A 27,156-nucleotide genomic window follows, 5' to 3' on the forward strand; every position below is an offset into this window, starting at 1 on the left:
GTTAGTTTTCTGCATTATAAATTTATTTACTTTTAGAGGGAACATGTGGTACTTCTGTTTGATATAATATATCCATTTTCCAGATACTTTAATGAAATCTGCCAATAGTTGTAATTGATTTCTAGCTTTCAAGGCACAATTATGAATATCCAAATCTTGAATCAGTAATGATTTTTGGAGAGCATCTTCAAACTGAGTGAATACATATTCTGAAATATTGTCACATAGAGGGAGGTGTAAGTACACTCATGCTCATAAATTAAGGGTAATGCTGATACATGGTGAAACAATGCTCTGGTGGGCAGTTAGGGTATATAAATCATCTCGGGGTATGACCATGTGGTGCATTTGACCTGCGCTCGTCGCACGGTGGCGCTGGCAGCAGTCCACATACGCAGAGGTGTGTTGGTGCATGTCAGAGTATGGTGGAGCGAGTAAGTGTGCAGATGTTTTCAGACATGCTAATGGTGACTGTGTGTTGCAAATGGCTCAAAGAACACATGTTGATGACGTTTGAGGCGTAGAATACTAGGGTGACTGGAGGCTGGTCTAACAAAGCAGATCGTAGCACAGGCCCTTCCATGTGCCACAAAGTATGATCTCAAGATCATGGCAACAACTCCAGCAGACAGGAAATGTGTCCAGGCACTACAGTACAGGATGTCCACAGTGTACAACACCACAAGAAGATGGATATCTCACCATCAGTGCCCACAGACGGCCATGGAGTACTGCAGATAGCTTTGCTCGGGACCTTACCACAGCCACTGGAACAGTTGTCTCCAGACACACAGTCTACAGACAACTGAACAGACATGGTTTATTCACTTGGAGACCTGCAAGGTGCATTCCACTGACCACTAGTCACAGGAGAGCCCGTAAAGCCTGGCGTCAAGAACACAGTACATGGTCGTTGGAGCAGTGGTCCCAGGTTATGGTCATGGACGAGTCCGGGTATAGTCTTACGTCTTAACAGTGATTCTCACTGGTTTTTCATCTGGTGTGAACGAGGAACCAGATACCAAACCTTTAATGTCCTTGAAAAGGATCTGTATGGAGGTTGTGGTTTGATGGTGTGAGGTGGGATTATGATTGGTGCATGTACACCCTTGCACATCTTTGAAAGAGGAACCGTAACAGATCAGGTGTATCGGGACATTATTTTGCACCAGTATGTCTGCCTTCCCAGGGGTGCAAAGGGTCCCACTTTCCTCCTGATGGATGATAACGCATGGCCCCACCGAGCTGCCATCGTGGAGGAGCACCCTGAAACAGAAGATATCAGGAGAATGAAGTGGTTTGCCTGTTCTCTAGACCTAAACCCCATTGAGCACATCTGTGATGCTCTCGGTTGACATATTGCTGCATGTCTTCAAACCCCTAGGACACTTCAGTAGCTCCGACAGGCACTGCTGCAAGAATGTGAGGCTATACCCCAGGAGCTGCTTGACCACCTGATCCAGAGTATGTCTACCTGTTGTGCGGACTGGGTATGTGTGCATGGTGATCATATCCCATATTAATGTTGGGGTACATGTGCAGGAAACAGTGGCGTTTTGTAGCACATGTGTTTCAGGATGGTTTCCTCAACTTATCACCAATACCGTGGACTTACAGATCTGTGTCATGTGTGTTCCCTATGTACCTATGCTATCAGTGCCAGTTTTGTGCAGTGCCACATTGTGTGGCACCACATTCTGCAGTTATCCTTAATTTATGAGCATGAATGTAGATGAATGATGAACACTAACCTCACTTAATGAAGGTTTATTCAGCACTCGCACATACAAAAGTGCAGAGCGAACTGGCTCCGGCCAGAACACACAGGGTATATATACAGCTACAGAACATTCCAGTACAATGATTCTTGCCATTTGTGGATACTTCTAGAATGTACTTGAACCAAACGTAGAAATTAATATTTCACAGTTCAGAGGAGTTTTGAACTCACAACTCTCTATGCAATAGTCTAGTGTCATAACCACTGCACTACGGCGACTGTGCTACTCTGCTTCTTCTGCAACATTGCTCCCTCCTTAAGAGCACAGCATCTCAGTGTTACGTCCTTCTAGTCCGGGAACGAGTCATCGGTCCTGCATATTCTGACTCCCGATGAATGGTGTTCACCCTGGCGGTGATCTTCTTAGAACTTCCCTTGCCGCTACATTCTTCGTCACCTTTCCGCATGTTACCTGTTGCTGGAGCTTCAAATTTACCCTGGGTTGCAGGATCCTTATAGGGCTTCATTCGAAGGACATGGACTGTACGAGGTGCATTCAAGTTCTAAGGCCTCCGATTTTTTTTCTAATTAACTACTCACCCGAAATCGATGAAACTGGCATTACTTCTCGACGTAATCGCCCTGCAGACGTACACATTTTTCACAATGCTGACGCCATGATTCCATGGCAGCGGCGAAGGCTTCTTTAGGAGTCTGTTTTGACCACTGGAAAATTGCTGAGGCAATAGCAGCACGGCTGGTGAATGTGCGACCACGGAGAGTGTCTTTCATTGTTGGAAAAAGCCAAAAGTCACTAGGAGCCAGGTCAGGTGAGTAGGGAGCATGAGGAATCGCTTCAAAGTTGTTATCACGAAGAAACTGTTGCGTAACGTTAGCTCGATGTGCGGGTGCGTTGTCTTGGTGAAACAGCACACGCGCAGCCCCTTCCTGGACGTTTTTGTTGCAGTGCAGGAAGGAATTTGTTCTTCAAAACATTTTCGTAGGATGCACCTGTTATCGTAGTGGCCTTTGGAACGCAATGGGTAAGGATTATGCCCTCGCTGTCCCAGAACATGGACACCATCATTTTTTCAGCACTGGCGGTTACCCGAAATTTTTTTGGTGGCGGTGAATCTGTGTGCTTCCATTGAGCTGACTGGCGCTTTGTTTCTGGATTGAAAAATGGCATCCACGTCTCATCCATTGTCATAACCGATGAAAAGAAAGTCCCATTCATGCTGTCGTTGCGCATCAACATTGCTTGGCAACATGCCACACGGGCAGCCATGTGGTCGTCCGTCAGCATTTGTGGCACCCACCTGGATGACACTTTTCGCATTTTCAGGTATTCATGCAGGATTGTGTGCACAGAACCCACAGAAATGCCAACTCTGGAGGCGATCTGTTCAACAGTCATTCGGCGATCCCCCAAAGCAATTCTCTCCACTTTCTCGATCATGTCGTCAGACCGGCTTGTGCGAGCCCGAGGTTGTTTCGGTTTGTTGTCACACGATGTTCTGCCTTCATTAAACTGTTGCATCCACAAACGCACTTTCGACACATCCATAACTCCATCACCACATGTCTCCTTCAACTGTCGATGAATTTCAATTGGTTTCACACCAGGCAAACTCAGAAAACGAATGATTGCACGCTGTTCAAGTAAGGAAAACGTCACCATTTTAAGTATTTAAAACAGTTCTCATTCTTGCTGCTGGCGGTAAAATTCCATCTGCCGTACGGTGCTGCCATCCCTGGGACATATTGACAATGAACGCACCCTCATTTTAAAACAATGCGCATGTTTCTATCTCTTTCCAGTCAGGAGAAAAAAAATCGGAGGCCTTAGAACTTGAATGCACCTCGTATCTCTGATATTTTGCTGCCTTGTATTGGATTCGAAATCTTCAACTTAATAAGTAACATCTGACAACTGTCTTACAACCTTATAAGGCCCAAAGTAGCGCCTGAGGAGCCTCTCAGAGAGACCAACGTTCCAAACAGGAGTGAAGATCCAGACAAGGTCGCCAGGCTGGTAGACAACAGGATAGTTGCTCGCATCATACCTTTGGCGATCGTTTTGTTGAGCCTGTAGCGTGTGGAGTCAAGTTAACTGTTGAGCTTCCTCAGCTCTGGTTGAAACCTGGCCAATGTAGTCGTCGTCCACGTCATCAGGTTGTAACGGAAACTCAGTGTCCATTGTCATCGTCGCCTCATGCCCATGCACCAGAAAAAATGGCGTAAATCCTGTGGTGTCTTGTTTGGTGGTGTTGTAGGCAAATGTCATGAAAGGTAGCACCTCATCCCAGTTGCTCTGCTCAACATTGACAAATATTGATAGCATGTCGGCCAAGGTCTTATTAAGGCATTCAGTAAATCCTTTAGTTTGCGGATGATAGGCAGTCGTCATGTGATGAGTAATGTTGCACTGACGGTTTATCTCTGTCACAAGATTCGATTGAAAAACTTTCCCTCGATCCGTAATTAATTACCTTGGGGCACCATGTTTTAATACAATGTCTTTTATGATGAATTTGGCTACCTCGAATGCTTCAGCTGTTTTCACGGCTTTTGTAATGGCATCGCGCGTCAGATAATCAGTGCAAACAATAATCCATGTATTGCCACTAGCAGACGTTGGAAATCATCTGAGGAGGTCAATCCCAATACGCTGGAAAGGCGTTTTGGCTGGTGGAATTGGTATGAGTCAGCCAGGTGGTTTCTGAAGAACTGCCTTTCTCCTCTGGCACTCTCGACAGTGCAACACATAGTGACAGACACTCCTAAATAAACCTGGCCAGAAAAGTCTCTCACGGATCCTATTGTATGTCTTAATAAATCCTAAATGTCCGGCCTCAGGTGTGTCACCGAATTTCTGTAGAACATCTAAGCGCATGTGTTTAGGAATCACAGGTAGCCACCTTTTTCCAAACGGATCGAAGTTTTTCTTGCGAAGTAATCCATTAACTACCTTAAATTGTCCTTTCACATCCTCTGACTGATTTAAGGCAAGGATAATTTGAGATATCTTGGTGTCCTTGTGCTGAGCAGAGAGATCCTGGAGTGCAGTGAGACAGTGCAGACAGTTTCTTGAAAGACAGTTGGCATCTTGGTGTTTTCTTCCACCTTTTTACACTGTGGTAACATCATACTCTTGAAGACGTAGTGCCCACCTGGCGAGATGCCCTGTTGGATCCTTAAGGCCTGTCAACCAACAAAGTGAATGATGGTCTGTTACAACTGTGAATGGCCTTCCATAGAGATACTGTCAAAATTTGAACATGGCCCAGATCACAGCAAGACATTCTCTTTCTGTAGTTGAGTAGTTTCTCTCCGCTTTTGTAAGTGTCCTAGAAGCATAGGCTATAACCTTCTCTTTTCCATCCGAAATCTGCACCAGAACAGCACCAATCCCATACCCACTGGCATCTGTGTGTAGTTCTGTAGGTGCTCTCTCATCATACAGACCAAGTACAGGGTCAGTCATCAGAGCTTTTTGCAGCACATTGAAAGAATCTTGTTGAGCACCACCCCAGATAAATTTAGCATCGGCTTTTAACAGCTCTTGGAGTGGCCTGGCTTTGATACAAAAGTCTTTGATAAAACAACGGTAATAAGAACTCAATCCAAGGAAGCTTCTCACATCTCTGATACTTTTAGGAATAGGAAATTCCGTTATAGCTCTCACCTTTTCTGGGTCCGGCTGCACACAGTCGTTTGACACAAGGTGACCAAGTATTTTGATTTCTTTTGCTCCAAAGAGACACTTCCTTGGATTACGTTTCAGTCTGGCTAGTTGGAGACACTTAAGAATGGCCATCAGTCTTTTTATGTGTTCATAAAATGTCTCTGAGAACACTATAATGTCATCTAAATAACAAAGACACATTTGTTCAAAAGTTGCTGATGCATTACACAAACCAAACGGCATTACCTTAAACTCATACAGGCCCTCAGGGGTGATGAATGCAGTTTTCTCACGATCAGCCTCATCTACTTCGATTTGCCAGTATCTCGAGTACATGTCCGTGGTTGAGAAAAACTTAGCCCCCTTCAGACAATATAGTGTATCGGCAATTCGGGGAAGAAGGTCAACATTCTTTTTAGTGAACTTATTAAGCTTCCTGTAATCAACATAAAAGCACCAACTGCCATTTGTCTTCCTGACAAGAACCACTGGTGATGACCATGGGCTCTGTGAAGGCTGAATGATGTAATTCTTAGTCATTTTCTCTATCTCATCGCGAATTATTCGACGTTCTGTTGCTGACACACTGTATGCTCTCTGGCTTTTTGATTGATGGTCTCCAGTGCTAATCCGGTGCTTCACCGTCAGTTTGTTAATTTACTCTTCACCTATGGACTGAAGCATTCAGGGAACTCTTGAAGAATGGCAAGTAGCTTCTTCTGTTGTTCCTTGGTGAGATCTGGTGACAGTCAAGCTAGAAGATCTTGTCTCATAGTGGTAACTCTAATTTCGCCCACAGACTCAGCATGGGAGGTTTCTATAACACTCAGCTGTTCAGCAATTAATGGCTCAGCGTTTGCTACACACATTCACCTTGGAAGGATCTGTGGTTCTCGGCGATAGTTAACTATCCACAATTCACCAAATCCATTCTTAAATGAGACAACAGAGTCTGGGATGACCAAGTTATTCTTCAGTGGTATGCTTCTCTTACAGTCCACTACGAGATCCATAGATTGATGCATGGCATGACACATGACAGCTACCTTTCTAGCACTGACTGCAGGAATGATCACTTCATCCAGCACACAGTCTCCACACACTCGGATGTGCATCTTCCTGTCCAAGTATCTCATCTCGTCTAGCATAATCTTCAAGCAATCACAATCTATAATTGCTTGAGAAGCTTTCAAAAAGTCCCATCCGAGAATGACATCATGACTACACTCTTGTAAAACAATGAATTCTAAGGGCTGTGTATGGGCACTTATACCCACACAAATGACTCATCTTCCTGTAGGTTTTACATATTTCCCATTATCCACCTTCAGCAGAGATGTTTTGCTATCGACGAATACGGTTTTCTGCAACTGGCGACAGTACTTCTCCGAAATGACTGAATATGATTCTCCAGCATCCACAAGAGCTTGGGCTTGTCAGCCATCCATGAGGATATGAACGTAGTTTCCTGTCATTTTTGTAGTAATCGACTGCGGAGGATTTTTCTCTTCGGTGGCCTCACCTCCAAGGAAGGTCGCACCCTTTAGTTTTGCAGGTTACAGTGGCTAGGTGATCAGCTGGAGCTTCTAAATGGTGATGGAGATGTTGTTCAGCGTGTTGGGGAGCATCCTCTCCCACGGCTAGCTTGCAGCGATGGTGACCTACGTCGTCCTGAACCCACATCCTCTTTTTCATCTTTTTCGTCCCAGAGATGGCATCGGCTACGATCGGTCTGTTGTCTTCTGGTGCGGGCATCATCAAATATCTGCCGCCTTTCTCAACAATAGCGCACCACATGTCCTGGTCGTCCACAGTGGAAACATACTGGTTGGTTATCCCGGGTCCTCCAGACGTCAGTCTTCCTTGGTGCCAAAACAGGTTCCTCATGCGCCATTGTAGGAATGTAATTACTTCACCTGGGTCTCGACTGTTTTTACCGTTTTAAAGGGAAATGAGGTTTTCCGTGATTTCCCTAAATCGCTTCAGGCAAATGCTGGGATGGTTCCTTTGAAAGGGCACGGCCGATTTCCTCTCCCATCCTTCCCTCACCCAAGCTTGCGCTCCGTCTCTAATGACCTCGTTGTCGACGGGACGTTAAACACTAATCTCCTCCTCCTCCTCCTTAAAGGGAAATGAAGGACAAGAGATTGGGTTCAATGTCTGTGCCACTTCCTCACTTATGACCCCTTGAAGCCTCTCGGTTTTTGCTCGCCGCGAAGAACACTTGCGAAATCACTTTCTTACTCCATCACAGACATTGATATGGTGTTTGGAAGCCATTCAAACTTCTTACGTGTAATTCTTTTTTGATGCATTGTCTCGATATACTGGCACCATTTTATGAAATCGTCTGCTGTCGAAACCTCCTTCAGGAGTAGGGCTTGATACATGTCCTCAGCAACACCCTTCGTGAGATGTGCAACCTTATCTTCCTCCTTCATTCTAGGCTCCACTATTGTACACAGCTCCAAGATGTCTTGAATGTAGGATGCTGTCGTTTTTCCTGGATGTTGTGCTCTTCTCTTTAATTTATTTTCAGCCTTGCACTTCTGTCATTGTGTGTCACCAAAATACTTGCACAGCTCTGCCTGGAATACTTCCCAGCTTGTGAACTTCTCCTCGTTGTTCTCATACCACTGCTTGGCAGTGCCCGTCAAGTAGAAAAATATGTTAGTCAAACACATGGTGTCATCCCATTTGTTAAATTTGGCTATACACTCATATACCTTCAGCCACTTGTTTGGATCTTGGCCATCATCACCAGAGAACCTGGAAGGATGTCTCATGTGATGGCACACAGTTGCTGTCATCGTAACGTCCTCTTCTTCTTCTGTCTCTGATAGATTGTGATCTTTTGAATATAACTCGAACTCGGATTTCTTGCCACATAAGCGTGAATCTGTCATGGCCTGATGGGAGCCACTGTGTCATCGATAATGTGCAGTATCACAAGTTCCAATACCCAGCACCTCCACCAGAATAATGTCACGTAGAGGAAGGTGTAAGTAGATGAATGGCAAACACTAACTTCACTTAACGAAAGTTTATTCAGCACTTGCACATACAAGAGAGCGAAGCGAACTGCCTCCGGCCAGAACACATACGGTATATATACATCTACAGAACATTCCAGTACAATGATTCTTGCCATTTGTGGATACTTCTAGAATGTACTCAAACCAAACACAGAAATTAAAATTTTACAGTTCAGAGGAGTTTTGAACTCATGACTCTCTATGCAATAGTCTAGTGTCATAACCACTGCACTACGGCAACTGTGCTACTCCACTTCTTCTGGGACAATATTATAGAGCTCTCCACACATACTTCCACCTTTTGAAATGTCTTTTTTCCATCTATATAGTTGTTTCTATGAAGTAACATGTTTAAATCTGGGTTAGACTGTTGCAAATTTTAATTTATATGTTTTCCCTGACCTCCGAAGTTCAGTAACTTTATATTTATGTTCTTTATCGCATTCTTCTGTAATCTGACAAATGAATTTAAATTAGAATTTGTTATATCCTTATTTAATCATCGTCATTTTCTGCAGCTGGAACTGTTCATGGAATAACACATGCTTCATCTAAATTTAAAGTGGTGTAAGTTTCTATGTACAGATCATCTGGCATGGCATCTTTCATCAGTTTCTCTAATTCCAAACTTTTTTCTAATTTTCATTGGTAATGGTTTTAACATTATATTGAGGCAGATCAAAGCCTATTGTTAACAATTTAATAATGTGCTTTTGATTTGGCACCATTTTATTTCCTAAAATATAGGTAACTGATGAAAAAACAGAAAAAAGAAAAGTACTCGAAGAAATACAAGTAGGTAGTGATTTCCCATATTTGCTGTAACAACGAATATTATGGCTTGAAAAAAGAAGTGCCACTATCAGGGGTGGGTAGTATTAAGGTATATGAAACTGTGCAGTGCTCAAGCCATTCAGATGGCTGCCCATGAATGGATTAGCAACGAGCCCTGACTACCTCCACGGGCACGCTTACGTACCCTCATCAGCGAGTGGCTGGCAGCCCCATTCACCATGCCACAGTGTCCTTGTAAACTAGGAGCTCCTGGGAGACTTGGACCCTCGGGCTGTGTCTGCAGTATGGCAAACCAATCTCCTGTGAGAGGTGTATGGATTCTTTTCCAAAAACAACATTTTGAAAACCAACATTGATTTACATGGTTGAATTTGGCATGATATTTTGTTTCATTTTTATCCTAAGAATTTTGTAATTTTGCAAAGTTAATTGATGGTGGTGGGGGTATTTTGCAGAATATCATATTATTGCAAATTTGATTATACTGTCTTAAGGGATGTTATTTGAAAGATTTTTGTTTATCTCTCATGGTTTTGGAGATACTCACTCAAAGCCAAGTACTACATCATATTACCTTTATGAGTGTGTTTCCACACTTAAAATTATACTATTGCCAGTATCAGAAATATGTGTCAATTATTTTTTTCTACTCTACAAGTGTACTGAGATTAAATAAAATTGGCGATTGACACAAAGGAGGTTTGCTTGTGAGTCAGATCAATGTGTTTTCGTTGTTTAATTCATCTGTTTGTGCAGTTAATTCATTTTACTCTTTTGTATTACCTGAAAACTTAAAAACAATTATATTTTAATGTTAGCTCTATATGTGATCACAGCTCCTCCACTACTTATAGCATTTATACGAGGGTTGGAACTTTAATAGTGGCAACTATTTATTTACAGCTCGTACAAAACAGATACATGTTTCAAAGTTTTACTGACCTTCAAAGTAGTCACCAGCATTGTGTATAACCTGTTGCCAGCAATGTGGAAGTCGTAGGATACTCTTAGCAGTGCCAGTTGTGTTGACAGTTTGAGCGGCGCAGTCTCTTGCCCAACAAATTTGTAGCAGTTCTGAAGAGAATGCCGTGAAGTGTTTCCTTCAGTTTATAAATCAAGCTGAACTCATGAGGGCTTAAGTCAGGGGAGTACAGTAGGTGGTGTAGCAGTTAGCAGCCCCATCAGTCAAACAAATCAATAACAGCTTGCACTGTACGTGCTTGAGCATTGTCCTGCGAAATGATGGTCAGGTCCTGCAGAAAGTGTCATCACTTCTGTCTCTATGCTGTTCATTTTTGGAACACACCCTATGACCAGCTTACACAAACCACTTATCTAGAATAATATTAAACTGCAGAGAACCAACAGGCACCTTTGTACTTGTTTATTAATTCTGAAAGCATAGCCAAAAATCATGAACTTCTTTTTTCACATTGGGCAATATAGAAGCCCTTTTATTATTCTGCATTAGGCTGTGGAGCCTCAGTCACAGATCAGCATTTGAAGTAGCATTTTATTCACAGTAGTAGACTTAGTGGGTGTTCAACAGTAGACAGTGCTTGAGAAAGATTCTGAGTTGCACATCAGCAACACTGAGTACGAAAGAATTTCTAAGCTGTGCACATTGCTTTGAACTCTGTTTTATTTCATTATTGACCAGAGATAGCTTTTTGCAAACTGTGCAAAACTTAAACTTTCTGTGGATGTTAGACTCCAAAGCAAGCTGAAATATTACTGTTTGCATTCTTTCCATTGTTTCTGGATGGCAGTGAGTAAGCAGTTAAGTGAAGTTGTACCTTCAGTTTTTATGAATTCTCAAAAGTTGTCAGGTGTTAAAGTTAAAAAGAAATTTACAACTATCATGCTATGCAAAAAAACTATGGCAAAAAACCATCCAATACAAGATGTAAGTGTGTAACAAGTGATGTGCTACCCGACAAATCCAAAATCATTGAAACTATTAACTCACTGCAAGAAATGGTGTGCAAATCAATGGAGAAAAACAAAGTGCAGGCTCAGAAACACTGAAAGTGAATCAAATAAACTAAAGACACCAGAAGGTCAAAGCCAGATCTAAACAAGGATAAGTGTATATAGCAGCCAAAGATAATATTACTAATACTTGAGCTCAAACGATGCTACTTGCTACACAGACCATAGCATATGTACTGCATTGTCTACAATAAAAAAGTCTCATGTACTGCAGTGAAGAACTTTATCAATAAATGCCAGGAGGAAAATGACACAAAAATTACACAAACTGTATGTCCATGCCAGCCAAAATGTGTTTTTATGGGGGGGAGTGATAATTAACTTACAGGTGTTGCCCATAAAATACAAAATACTAACAAAACAACAAAGTAAGTTGCGTAGGTTATATCAAACTAGATGTTCACATTGATTAAGTACTATCAACAGTTACTGATATTTCTTAAAAGGTAATGACGGAAGATTATATTTTGATTTGTGGTGGTTCAAATGATGTTGCACATAATGAAGGTTTGCATGCTTTTAATGACTTAAGAACAGCTCTAAACCATTTGAAGCATTGTAACATAATTGTATGTACTTTATGTTCCACACAGGCATCACTTAATAAATCCCCATGTGTAAACAAAGCTGTAATGGCTACAAATAGAAATCTGAAACAGTTTTGTGAATATTCATAGGATGAAATTTCATTTGGTAGTGAACTTTACACTACTCGTGGCCTTCACCTCAACTGGCATGGGAAAAGAAAATTCTAGGGATGAATGTAGACAGACTACAATGGACAATTGGCTGGTGGAAAAAAAGAAGATAAAACTGCTTGTCACCAGTCTACATCTCCATCTCCATAGATACTCCACAAGCCACTGTACAGTGCATGGCAGAAGGTACCCTGTATCACTACTAGTCATTTCCTTTCCTGTCCCACTTGCAAACAGAGCGAGGGGAAAACAACTGTCTATATGTGTCCATATGAGCCCTGATTTCTCGGATCTAATCTTCATGGTCCTTACACGTGACATATATTGGCGGCAGTAGAATCATTCGCCAGTCAGTTTCAGATACCAGTTCTGTAAATTTTGTCAATAGTGTTTCTTGAAAATAACATCACCTTCCTTCCAGAGATTTCCACTGAAGTTCCCATAGCATCTCTGTAACACTGATGTGCTGTTCACTCTTTCCTAAATTCTCTCAATAAACTGAATTCGACCATTTGACTTCCCTAACACAGTTCTCACTTGCTCAATCCATTTCATATCAATTTGTGATGTTATGCTCAGATATTTAAATGACTTGACTATGTTGAGCAGGACACTAGTAATACTGTAACCGGACATTATAAGTTTGTTCTTCCTACTCACCCACATTAACTTACATTTATCCACATTTAGGGCTAGCTGCCATTCACCACACCAACTAGAAACTTTGTCTAAGCCATCTTGTATCTTCCTACAGTCACTCAACTTTGAAACCTTACCATACACCACACCATATCAGCAAACAACCACAGATTGCTGCCCATCCTGTCTGCCAAATCTTTTATTTATATAGAGTACAACAGCAGCCCTGCCACACTTCCTTGGGGCACTCCTGATGATACCCCTGTCTCTGATGAACATTCACTGTTCAGGGCAATATACTGGGCTCTACTACTGAAGAAGTCTTCGAGCCACTCACATATCTGTGAACTTATTCAATATGCTTGTACCTTCATTAACAATGTGCAATGGGGCGCCACGTCAAATGCTTTCCAGAAATTTAGAAATATGGAATTTGCCTGTTGCCCTTCATCCATAGTTTGCAGGATATCACATGAGAAAAGGGAAAGCTGAGAATGCTTTCCAGAAATTTAGAAATATGGAATTTGCCTGTTGCCCTTCATCAATAGTTTGCAGGATATCATGTGAGAAAAGGGAAAGCTGAGTTTTGCATGAGTGATGCTTTGTAAACCCATGCTGATTCATGGACATAAGCTTTTCAGTCCCAAGAAAGTTTATTATATTTTAACTGAGAATATGTTCAAGAGTTATGTAGCAAACCAAAGTTGAGGATATTGGCTGTAATTCTGTGGATCAGTTCTTTTACCCTTCTTATATACTGGAGTCATCTGCATATTTTTCCAGTCACTTGAGACTTTGTACTGGGGTGAGATTTGCAATAGATGCAAGCTAGGTAAGGGGCCAATGCTGTAGTGTACTCTTTGTAAAACTGAATTGGTATTCCATCCAGACATGGTGATTTATTTGCTTTCAAACCTTGCAGTTGCTTCTCAACACCAGGAATGCTTATTACTATGTCATTCATATGGTCATCTGACTGATGGTCAAATGATGTTATGTTTGTCCAGTCTCCAATTGAGAAAAATTTCATGGATATTAGATTTAAAGCTTCAGCTTTTATTGTGCTATTTTCAACTTCCAAACCAGACTGATCAACAAGAGACTCAATGGAAACATTAGGACCACTTAGTGATTTTACATAGGATTAGAATTTTCTTGGGTTCTCTGCCAGATGTTTTGCTAAGGTGTGATAGTGGTAGTTGTTGTATGCTTCACGTATGGATCTTTTTATAGATGCACGTATCTCTGCTAACCTTCATTTTGTCATTATTTGTGCATTCTCATTTGAACCAAGGGTGCAATTTTGTTACTAAACCATGGTGGGTTTTTTCATCCTTCCACTTACTAGGCACATAATTCTCCAGCCCATGATTTACAGTCTGCTTAAACTTTGTCCATAATTCCTCTATGTCCATCTTACTGGAAATATGTGATGTCAATTCACTGTATAAGTGAGATACTAACAACTGCTTATATACTTTATCTAGCAGAAACACCCTCCTAGCCTTTTTGACTGATTTATTAACTTTCATAACCATAGTTGCTATAATGACACTGTGATTGCTAATCCCTGTTCCTATACTGACATTGTTGATAAGGTCTGGCCCATTTGTAGCTACAAGATTTAAGATACTTCCATTGTGTGTTGGCTGGTGAGCTAGCTGCTCAAGACAGTTTTCAGAAAATACATCCATGTGATCAAAAGTATCTGGACACCCGGCTGAAAATAACTTACAAGTTTGTAGTGCCCTCCATTGGTAATGCGAGAATTCAATATGGTATTGGCCCACCCTTAGCCTTAATGACAGCTTCTACTCTCGCAGGCATATGTCCAATCAGGTGCTGGAAGGTTTGTTGGTGAATGGCAGCCCATTCTTGATGGAGTGCTGCACTGAGGAGAGGTATCAATGCCAGTCAGTGAGGCCTGGCACAAAGTCGGTGTTCCAGAACATCCCAAAGATGTTCTATAGGATTCAGGTCAGGGCTCTGTGCAGGCCAGTCCTTTACAGGGATGTTATTGTCGTGTAACCACTCCACCACAGGCCGTGCAATATGCTGAAAGATGGAATCACCATCTCCGAATTTCTTTTCAACAGTGGGAAGCAAGAAGGTGCTTAAAACAGCATTGTAGGCCTGTGGTGTGATAGTGCCACACACAAAAAAAAGAGTGCAAGCTCCCTCCATGAAAGACACAACCAGACCATAATACCACCGCCCCTGAATTTTACTGTTGGCACTACACACACTGGCAGATGACATTCACCAAGCATTTGCCATACCCAAACTCTGCCATTAGATTGCCTCATTGTGTACCATACAACATTTTTCAACTGTTCAATCATCCAAAGTTTACACTCCTGTCGTTTGGAATTTACTGGTGTGATGTGTGGCTTATGAGCAGCCACTCGACCATGAAATTAAAGTTTTCTCACCTCCTGCCTAACTGTCATAGTACTTGCAGTGGATCCTGATGCAATTTGGAATTCTTGTGTGATGTTCTGGATGGATGTCTGCCTATTACACATTATGACCCTCTTCAACTGTCGGTGGTCTCTGTCAGTCAACAGACGAGGTCGGCCTGTACGCTTTAGTGCTGTACGTGTCCCTTCACATTTCTGCTTCACTATAATATCAGAAACAATGGACCTAGGGATGTTTAGGAGTGTGGAACTCTCACTTACAAATGTATGACACAAGTGACACCCAATCACCTGTCCACGTTTGAAGTCTGTGAGTTCCACGGAGCGCCCCATTCTGCTACCTCACAATGTCTAATGACTACTGAGGTCGCTGGTATGGAATACCTGGCAGTAGGTGGCAGCATAATGCACCTAATATGAAAAAACATATGTTTTTGGGGGTGTCTGGATGCTTTTGATCACATAGTGTTTGTTCAAAAGTATTTTGTATGACTGTCTCTCTGTACCCCCCCCCCCCCTCCTTCCTCACAATGAATCCATAGACATCCCACACTTTCTTTGGATTACTCTACAACTGCCACAGTGGAATCAGGTGGCTGGTAAAAACATCCAACAATTAACTTAGTTTCACTTACAGCTGTTATATGCAACCAGATGACTTCACTGTCACACTCAACTTTGACCTCAATACATAGAATGTTTTTGTCAACTGCAATGAAAAGTCCCCCTCCTGTCGTCTCTAATCTGTCTTTCTGATATACATTCCTGTATGATCTGAGGATGGCCTGAGAACCCATTCAACAGGTGTCATAGGTGGTGTTGTGGGCCACAACTTGCAGACAACTGCACTCTGCATGCTCAATAGCTGCTGGCAAGGCCACCTCCATATCTTGGATGAGGCCCCCAGCAGACATACCAAGTCTGTCATCCAAAGTCTTCCCAGGCCTGAGTGCCATCTGCCTGCTGGGCTCCATAAGGGTGGTCAGTCACATTGGCCCTCCACCTTGAGCTACGTGAATGTGTTACCACTTCCCACTCACCCTGCTGTGGTGGTGGATTCACTTCATGGGGTACATGAGGAGGTGCCTTGGAAGCAGAGCCTAAGGGCTAAAGAAGCAACACATGGGGTGTCCCAAGTGACTTGCCAGAATCTCCACCACTGCTACACCCCGAGGCAGCAGTCTGAAAGTAACTGACCATTGCCAAAAGCGCATTCAGCTGTTTGCGAACTGTGACCAACTCCTCCTGCATCCACACACAGCATGCACACATCCTAGCCCTCCTAGCAAGACTAACTGAAGGAAACTATAAAAGCAGACAGAATCCTAGATATGCAACTTGCTACCCTTCTGATGTGTCACCAATGGACTTTGATGTGTTAATGATGTATGTAGCTGGCTGCTCAGTGAGCAATTATTGTGTTACAGACTGAATGGATTCATCCTTACAAAACCACAAGATTGAGCCTATTAAACAGAAAAACACACACAAAATGTAATAAATATACTATGAGGAAAACATGGAAAAAGATGAACACTTAGTTTGCTGCTTTATAGATGTATGTCAGGCAAGAGCTGTGGCCTGACTGACTAGCTTACTAAATAAATGCATGGATAAATTCAAAATGAAACAAATGAGCAACTACTGCATTAAAGACTGAATGAATTTACACTTACAAAACACAAGATTAAACCTCTTAACCAGAAAAACACACATAATTTAATAAATATACTATGAGGAAAACACAGGAAAAGATAAACACTTCACTTACCACTAAAATGCCTTTCCCAGACCTCCAACTGAAATTTCTTTTTTAGAGAAAACTGCATAATTGTTTCTACAAAACAAAAACTAGCTATTTATCACCAAAACATTAGAGGCCTCTGCACTGAGATCAATAATCTTATAATCAATGTCCGTGAGCCACAAGATATAGATTATGTCTGTGTTATTTGCTTTACTGAGCACCATATTAGTTTTGGTATAGAAAAACTTGTGATAAATAATTATTACCTAGCAACATCATTCTGTAGAAAATATAAAGAAAAAGCTGATGATGCCATCTATGTTAAAAACAATGTCACGTGTAAAGCAATTGATGGGTAGAATTACTGTTTAGAACATTATTTGGAAGTGTGTGCCATAGAATTGTCTTTAAGTAATTCTTGTATATCAGTAGTAACAGAAGGCAGAGAATGTTCAGGGAACTTTAGTCTCTTTTTGAAGCAGTTGGATGCTCTCTTAATGTATATATTCAAACAGCAAAGATGTGATTTTTGCTTGAGGACTTCAATGTAAATTTCTAACAAATCCTAGAAACAGATCAGACCCAAAAAATCTGATGCCCACATATAATCTACCTTCTGTAGGTAGCTTCCCTGCTAGATAATTCCATGTACAAGCGCACTAACTGATATTATAGTTACAGACAAGACCAATATAGGGGATACAACTACCAGGCATGCCGTGAATGGTCTCTCTGGCCATGATGGACAATGACTCACTATTAACAGTGTAGATATCTATGAGAAAGAAAGTAGCCTCTGCTGGAAAACAGCTAGGATAATTAATGAAGATGCTATATCCAGACTCTTAAACATCATCTCCAGGACACAGGCTCGAGATCTGTGTATAGTTCAGATAATGCCAATTCCAATTACAATATTTTCAGTAATGAAATGGCACTGACTTTTGAAACTACGTTCACAGAAAGAATATGTAGGACCCAAACCAAGAAACTTATGAAAAAATCCTAGATAACCATTAGTATTAAGATTTCACACAAATAGAAATGAGAGCTGTACATTGCCTCAAACAAATTCAGACAAGCCCAACCAATGAAATCACTATAAATATATAGTAAAATACTAAGCAAAGTTATTCAAAAGTCAAAAAGTTTGTAGCTGTGCTCCAAAATTAATGAATCTAGTAAAAAAATCAAAACTGTATCGGAAGTGATAAGAACAGATACTGGCACAAATTGCCCCAATAGGACCCAAAACATTGTTAACATTCTTCTCAGCAATGTAGGGGGACAAGTACAAAATCAAGAGACAGTGTCAAAAAATCTTAATGAGCACTTTTTAAGTGTTGCTGAGAAAGTAGGACACAATGGCTCCTTAGGAAAGAGAATAAAATACTGAAAGATGATTTCCAAAATTCCTTGGAGCAGATATTTGTAGCACCCTATAACAGTACAGGAAGTAAGAAGAACCATAATTTCTTTGAAAAGTAAAAATTCAACTGGTGTTGATAACATTTCCACCAAATTGCTAAGAGCTTGCTGTAATCAGTTCAGTTAAGTCCTAGCTCATATATTCAATTCCTCTCTCAAGTGAGGTTTCTTCCCTGACTGGACAAAGTATACTATTGTAAAGTCCGTCAAAGAAAAAAAAAAAAAAAAAACAATACCTCAGATCTTACAAATTATCATCCTATTTCCCTTTTGACATGATTTTCTAAAGTTCTCAAAAAATTAACATATGCCAGGATAGTCAATCACCTGAAAAACTTTACAATAATGAGTAAAAAGTAGTTTAGATTCAGAGGAGGTTTCTCCACAACCAACCTATGTTTTTATTTACCAATAACATTTTGGAATGCCTTGACAACGAGACATTGCCTGTTGGCATATTTTGTGACCTGTTTAAGACTATTGACTCTGTCAAATGCAAAATACTTACAGAGAAAGCATGCCACCACGGAATCCAAGGAAAAATAGACAACTGACTCAAATCCTATCAACAGGGCAGACAACAGAAAATAGAGCAGTTAGATGTCAGCAGCAAATAGATAGGAGAGGTAGAGTCTGACTGGGGTCTGCACAGGATTCTGTCCTTGGTCCCTGCAATTTCTCATATATATTAATGACCTCTATCCTCAAACAAAACAAGCAACTTTACAATGTTTGTAGATGACACAAGTTTTTTGTTTGATAGACAATAAAACATCCACCAGTCAAGAGTTAAATGCCAACCAATTACTTGCAAATATTCTTAACTGATTCACAGCAAATTCTCTATCAATAAACATGAGAAAAACCAATTAAGCGGATTTCCATTCTGGCCACGAAAACCCACAGGAGATAAACATTGCACATGAGAGCCAGAAGATACAGAGGGTACACTGTTTGAAATTCTTAGGCATCCCTGTAGATAGTAGGCTTAACTGGGAACACCACATCCACCAAATCCTGAAAAGGCTTAGCTCAGCAGCACTTTCACCAAAATTGGAGACATCATTATCTCAAAATCTGTCCACTTTGACTGCTTCAACTCATTTATGTGTTATGGAATAATCTTATGAGGGAATTCACCAGCGTAGAAAAAGTCTTTGCAAGTCAGAAAAACGCTGTTCAAATTTTGTGTGGAGTGCCTCCAAGAACCTCATGTCATAATCTTTTTAAGCAAACAGGACTACTAACCACTACCTCACAGTATCTCTTTTCGATCACATCATTCATGTTTCCCAGTCCCTCTGAGTGTGAAATGAATGAGTCATACCATCAACATAACACAGGAAAGTAATGTCACATACACTATGACCTGAAAAATTTGCCTCTGGAGCAAAAAGATGAAAAATGCACAGATATCTTCAACACACTTCCAAGTAATATTAAGTGTCTATGAGGTAGTATTATACTGTTTAAAAGTGAGCTACAGGAGTTCTTGCTTGAAAAAAGTTTCTATTCTGCAGAAGAATTGTTTAGCGGAGATAGATAAGATAATTTTCCATGTATTTCTCTTTATTCCTGCTTTGATGTATCTTGCTGCCTTAATTACATGAATTTGTGTTCAGTAAGTCAAAAAGGTGGTCTTTTTTATTTTATAAATAACTGATTAGATAATGTTTAAAATGGTTATTAGAACTTACTGATTGTGTTTTTTATTATCATTTTATAAATTGTATTCTTAATCTTTGTTTGTGGTCATTAATGATATGAACATAATAATGAATTACATGTTTTGACTTGTTCCACATCCATATGTTACCATGCAAAAATGGACCTATGGAATATGTACCATAATCAAATAACAATGTAAAGATGTGCTGCTGTGAACTATAGTGTGTTTAAATTATTTTCTCACAAACTATTAGTGTCAATAGAAACCAAATAGATATTAATGCACAGTTCTATTACTGCTCTTCAGTGACTATAATGTCGTATAATGAACTTTAATTTAGGATTTTCTTAAATTTAATGCATTTATGGATTTTGAAATAGAGTGCCTACATCTGATGTTAACTTGGAATGGAAGTTTGCTATGTTTGGAGCAGATATATTTCTAGTTTTACTGAATGCATTTATAAACTTAGCTGTTTTATTTCATTTACTCTTGCAATTTATTTCAATTTTACTTAGTAAAAGTAATTTTGTTCAATTTTCCATCATAAATTGTTGTTGTCCTCATTTACTTTTAGTAACTATCCTATTTTATTAATTTTATTTACAGAAGCTGCCATATTTCATAATTATCATTAATTACTAGGATACTCAGTAAAAATTCATTGATTCTACAGCCAAATTGACTCAAACTTGCCAAATGGAATGATGTGTAACCACACGTTAGAAACGTTTTTAAACCAGATTTTTTACTGGGTTGTACAATTACCCAACCTTCTGCTGCTCACAAGCCCATGTACAGGAAAGGTGGTAAAATGGAACTCACTATCACTCTTTATCCTTGTTTACAGGTTTCTCTGTAATTCTAGAAAATGTTATACAGGTAAGACTTACTGAACCCTTTATGAGAAATGGTGTTCTCAACAAGAGCCACTTTTGCTTTCAAAAAAGCTGTTCAACAGGAGACACAATTTATACATTTGCAAATGCAGTCCTTCAATCTTTGAATGGGAAAATTACAGCAGCTGGTGTCTTCTGTGATTCATCAGAAGCTTTTGAGTATGTTGATTGTCATATTCTTTCGCACAAACATTACATTACATTTATGGATCCGTTGGAGAGGAGTCTCTGGGATGTGGAAAGAGTCTTTTGTTTTCCTCAGATACACGGATATTGTACAATCTAATGCAGACAGAGTAATGAGCTATAATCCTTGTGAAGATATTCAAAGCCAAAGTAATCAGAGTAAATTGTGTTGCAGGGGGATCTCTAGGATAGAAAACAAAAAGTAGTGTTTAAAATTTCAGATGACATATGTAACATCCCTGCTTAATCTGAATGTAGTCATATCAACAGTGGAGTGCCTCCAGGAACGGTTTTTGAGCCATTGTTCTTTGTTAGCCTTATAAATGATTTGTTTTGGAAAGAACTAAATCTATAAGTAACATCTATTAATTTTAATGGTGTTTTATTGTTATATTAAGCTGACATGTCTAATATCATTGCAAAATGATCTGTGGATAACAAACAGTTAACTAACTTACCCTATCTAGTCATTCCAAAAATCCTGAAAATGTTATGTAGAAAGGAATACGAGCCATCTTTTGACATTATTATAGTAATGGTTACCTAGTCTGGTTTACACGAAGGCCACTCTATTTTTATTGTATTTAAAGAGGTTAATTACATATTTATGTAGGCAAATTATCCATTTATCACTTCCTATTGTCTTGTCTACATCTTTGATCATGCTGTTCATAAAATATTGTGAAGTAAATTACAGTGTTACGTCATCAACAGCAACACTTTTACATGAATGAAGTCTGTATCATATAGCAGGAAATAAAGGGTCACATTAGAAAATTTCACAACAAATATTAAAATTTATCATGAATAGGTAAAATTTGAATACAAGGTGTGATTAAAAAGGTAATGGGAATTTTTTAATTTCCTGGCTTTATTCATCTGATTTTCAAAAAAAAATTTATCTCCTTCATACACATGTTCCTGATATATGTTTGCATTTTCAGCTGTTTTGAATATTTAGTTTAATGTTGACAGTTGAAAAGGTTATATGTATTTTTGAGTGCACAGCAAATTTTTATTTTGGAAAAAGATTGATCAAAGAATTTATATTAAATTTTGTCTGAAAAACAGAATAAACTGCAGCACTGTGTTTAAAATGTTTACTGTGGCTTTTGGTGAATCTACTATGAGTAAGGCAAGTGTTTACAAGTGGTATAAACATTTCAAGAGGGTTGAGAAGACACTGAAGACAACGAAGCACTGGAGACTGTATAACATCAATTACTGACAGCAATGTGGAAAAAGTAAAGAAAATGCTTCTGGAAAATCATTGAATCACCATCACAGAGGTTTCTGATGATGTCTGCATATCCTTCGGCTTGTGCCAAGCATTTTTTTGGATGTTTTGGGCATGAAACATGCAGCAGAAAAGTTTGTTCTGAAATTATTGAATTTTTACAAAAAGAATGTCATGTAGACATCAATCAAGAATTGCTGAATGAAGTCGACAATGATCCAGAACTTCTAAAGAAAGTTATAACAGGTGATGAAACATGTGTGTATGGGTATGACATCGAAACCAAGACCCAATTGGCCAAATGGAAGCTGCCTGAAGAACCAAGACTGAAAAAAATTTGACACGTTTGATCACATTTGAAGGTTCTTCTCACTATTTTCTTCGATTGCAATGGGATAGGGCATTATTACTTGCTGCATTATGGTCATATGATCAATAAGGAATACTACTTGGAAGTTGTGCAGTGTTTGCATAAAGCAATCCGAAGAAAAAGACTAGAACTATGGCAAAACCACTCATGGAAATTGCATCACGCTAATGATCCTGCTCACACCTCAACGCCTGTTTGTGATTTTTTGGCAAACAGCAAAACTATTATGTTGCCTCAGCTACTTTATTCACTGGAAATGGCCCTCTGAGACTTCTGTTGACTCCTGAGGCTGAAGAGAAATTTTACCACCAATGATGAGATAAAAACAAAATTTCTGAGGGAGCTGAATGCCACAATGAAAAGTGAATTCCACAAGTGCTTCCAAGATTGGTAAAAGCACTGGCACAAGTGTATTATATCTGAGGGGGATTACTTTGAATGTTGATGAATAAATGAATGTTCTTTGAGAAAAACAAAAATGTTCGTTACTTTTTGGTCACACCTCGTATAGCATCCCTCAAGGCTAAATGCTTCAACTTCTCTTGATTTTGGCAAATATAAATGATTTAGCAAAGACATTAAAGGGCTTTAAAGACGATGTGATGTTTATGGATGACAGTTGGGCTATTGCATACTAATCATAGACTCAAAATTAAACACACATGAAGAGTTGATTAACTCAACAGACTCACTGAGACAGATTAATTAAAGCTTTACTCTTGGAGATATCAATATTCATCATCATTATCAGCAGCAGCATCCACTTATATCTACTACTGGATGAAGGCTTCTTTAGAATTTTCCATGCAGTGGAGTCTTCAGATATAGTGATCCATGTTGCTCCTGCATTTTTTCTAAAGTTTTTTACCCACCTTCCATTAGACCATCACTGCCATTTTGTATCTCCTGGAATAAAGTAAAGATCTCTTCGTTGCATGTTTTTCCCACTGCCATTTCATTTTCCTTGTAGTCATAATCACATATTCCACTCCAGTTTATTCCCTGATCCATTTGCCTGTTTTCTTATGTTACCAACAAACATCTCTCCATTGCTTATTGAACAATCCTCAGTTCTTTCATTATTTTCAAGTTAAAAATTAATGACTGACTCTCATAAGCCAAAACTGGTAAAGCACACTGTGACACAGTTTTGAAAATCACATTTAGTTTATCAAAAGCACTCCAGGTTATTTAACTCTTTGCTGTCCAATGTGTCATTGATTGTCTTCCATTGTACCAATCCCCTACCACACCCTCACCCTCGTATTTTAAAAAATCAGCTGATAATATGACTCCATAATTAACATACTCAATTTTCATTTTGATGAATTGATTGTAAATTATTTTAGTCTTGTTGTAGTTGATCATCAGGTCTGCCTTGGAACTCACAGCATTGAGTTACTGGTATTCCATTTACTGCTTAAGTTTTTTGCACAAGAGGCAAATTATAGACCTGCATATCTGCAGCATAGAAGGTGGTTTTGATGTGTTCAGTTAACAGGCATTCATCTTCGTTTTCCCATTTGATTTTAAGGATTGGAATACTTCTTTTAGGATTGTTGAGAATAGTTTTGGGGACTGTGGAACTCCTGTCTGTGTTCTCTTTCAGTTCTGAATTTCATATTAACCTGATTAAGTCTAATACATGCTGCCACACATATATTCTTCAGGATACTAACAAGTTTCATCAATGCTCTGTTTCTCAATGGCTGTTAGTACAAATTTTATTGCAATCAATCATCTTTCACAAACTCTATGAATCTCTAACACATTTGTAATTTGTCCTCATTGTTCCATTTTGTAATTTCATTTACAGCTCCCAAATGGTCAGTTGTATCCTCTTCTAAAAGCAACTTGTTCCTTTACACAGTTGAAATCGGATATTTTTTCTTTGCAGTTGGTGATAAATTTTACAATATTGTTCCAGTTTTTTTGTTTTGTTTTGTGCTTTCTTCTAATTAAAAAAAAATGCAGCCCCGAAATATTAACTATCAGTACAAAAGTAAACTAAAGATATGAAACTCCTTGGGCTCTAGAGTGATTAACAATAGAACAGCAGCAAATGTGATGCTCTTATAGCAGCACAAAGGGATCATTTGACTTCTAATGAGATTTGCATTAAAAATCAACAACATGGCTAAAGCAAGATCTTTATTTCTTTCCATTTTTTATACTTCAACCAGTCTCTTACCTCTAAGTTCTAACTCTTTTAGATTTTCCTGTTTTGTATGCAACACATTGCATTTCTACCCAGAAATATGACCTATTTCTACAGTTCATAACATTTCTTCATTTATTTCCTTTATTTCTTTATAATAATTGAAATCACACTTTGAGCAGATTATCAGTATTTTTGTGCACATTTCCTGCAGACAGATGTCTTTGGTCTTGTTTCCCTTGTACGTTTCATCTATGTCTGCATCTACATCTACATCGGTACTCTGCAAGCCAATATAAGGTGCATGGTGGAGGGTACCATGTACCTCTACTTGTCATTTCCCCTGATATTCTATCTGCAAATAGAGTGAGGGAAAAACAACTGTCTGTACACCTCTGTATGAGCTCGAATTTCTCATATCTTATCTTTGAGGTCCTTACACGCAATTTATGTTGGTGTGAGCAGAATCATTTGGCCATCAGCTTCAAATGACAGTTCACTAAATTTTCTCAATAGTGTTTCCCAAAAAGAATGGTGCTTTCCCTCCAGGAATTCCCATTTGAGTTCCTGAAGCATCTCCATAACACTTAAGTTTTGTTTGAACCTACCGGTAACAAATATACCAGCAATCCTTTGAGTTGCTTCTATGCCTACCTTCAATCTGGCCTGATATGGATCACAAACACTTGAGCAGTACTCAAGAATAGGTCACACCAGCGTCCTGTATGCAGTCTCCTTTACAGGTGAACCACTGTTTCCTAAAATACTCCCAATAAACCAAAGTCTACCATTTGCCTTCCCTACTGCAGTTTTCATATGCTCATTCCATCTCATATCACTTTGCAACATTACCCCCAGATATTTAAACGACTTCATGTATCAAGCTGGACACTAGTAACACTGTATCTGAGCATTACAGGTTTGTTCTTCCTACTCATTCACATTAACTTGCATTTTTCCACATTTAGGGCTAGCTGTCATTCGTTCTAAGTCACCTTATATATTCCTACAGTCACTCAAATTTGACACCTTACCATACACAACAGCATCATCAGCAAACAACTGCAGACTGCTGCCCACCCTGTCTGCCAAATCGTTTATGTGTATAGAGAACAAGAGTGGTCCTATCCCACTTCCCTGGGGCACTCTTGATGATATTCTTGTCTCTGATAACACTTGCTGTCGAGGGCAATTTATTGGGGTCTATTATTTAAGAAGTCTTCAAGCCAGTCACATATCTGTGAACTCATTCCATATGCTTGTACCTTCGATAACAGCCTGCAATGGGGCACTGTGTCAAATTCTTTCCGGAAATTTAGAAATATGGAATCTGCATGTTGCCCTTCAACCATAGTTGTCAGTATATCATGCGAGAAAAGGGCAAGCTGAATTTCACAAGAGTGATGCTATCTAAAACTATACAGATTCATGGACATAAAGTGCTTAGCCTCAAGAAAGTTTATTATATTTGAATTGAGGATGTGTTCAAGGATTCTGCAGCAAACAGAAGTTTGGGATATCGGTCTGTAATTTTGTGGATCTGCTCTTTTACCTTTATTATATACTGGAGCCACCTGTGCTTTTTTCCAGTCACTTGGGACTTTGTGCTGGGTGAGAGATTCATGATAAATGCAAGCTAGGTAAGGGACCAATGCTGTGTGACCGATTTCTTGAACATAAAATTTAAAAATTCGGCTTTCATTTTACTATCTTCAACTGTCACATTATACTGGTCAACAAGGGACTGAATGGAAGCCTTAGACCCGCTTAGTGATTTTACATATGACCACAATTTTCTCAGGTTCTCTGCCAGATCTTTTGCTAATGTGTGATGGTTGTAATAGCTGTATGCTTCACACATAGTTCTTTTCAAAGACACATGAATCTCTATTAATCTCCACTGGTTGTCATTTGTTCATCCCCTTTTGAAACAGCCCCTGCTTCCTCACCATCTTATGAATTTCACTATTAAACCATGGTGGGTCTTTTCCATCCATTATGCACTTACTAGGCACATAACTCTCTACACCAAGATATACCCGTTTGGCCATAATTCTTCTTCATCAATCTTACTGGTACTAAATGATGGCAATTCAGTGTCTAAGTAAGATGTTAATAACTGCTTATCTGCTCTACCTAGCAGGAACACTCTCCTAGACTTCTTGACTGATTTATTAACTTTCGTAATCATAGTTGCTATAATGAAATCATAATTGCTAATTCCCATTTTTATGCTGACATTGTTGATAAGGTCTGCCCTGTTTGTAGCTACAAGGTGTAAGATATTTCCATTGCATGTCAGCTGCCAAGCTAGGTGCTCAAGACAGTTTTCAGAAAACATGTTCAAAAGTATTTCGTGTAACTGTCTGTATGTATCCCCACAATGAATCCATAGACATTCCAGCCTATACTCGGCAGGTTAAAGTCACCTCCAACTAGTGCTTGATCTGAGTATTTACATGCTATTGACCTTAG

This window comes from Schistocerca cancellata, chromosome 4, assembly GCF_023864275.1.
Source record: "Schistocerca cancellata isolate TAMUIC-IGC-003103 chromosome 4, iqSchCanc2.1, whole genome shotgun sequence".
NCBI lineage: Eukaryota > Metazoa > Arthropoda > Insecta > Orthoptera > Acrididae > Schistocerca > Schistocerca cancellata.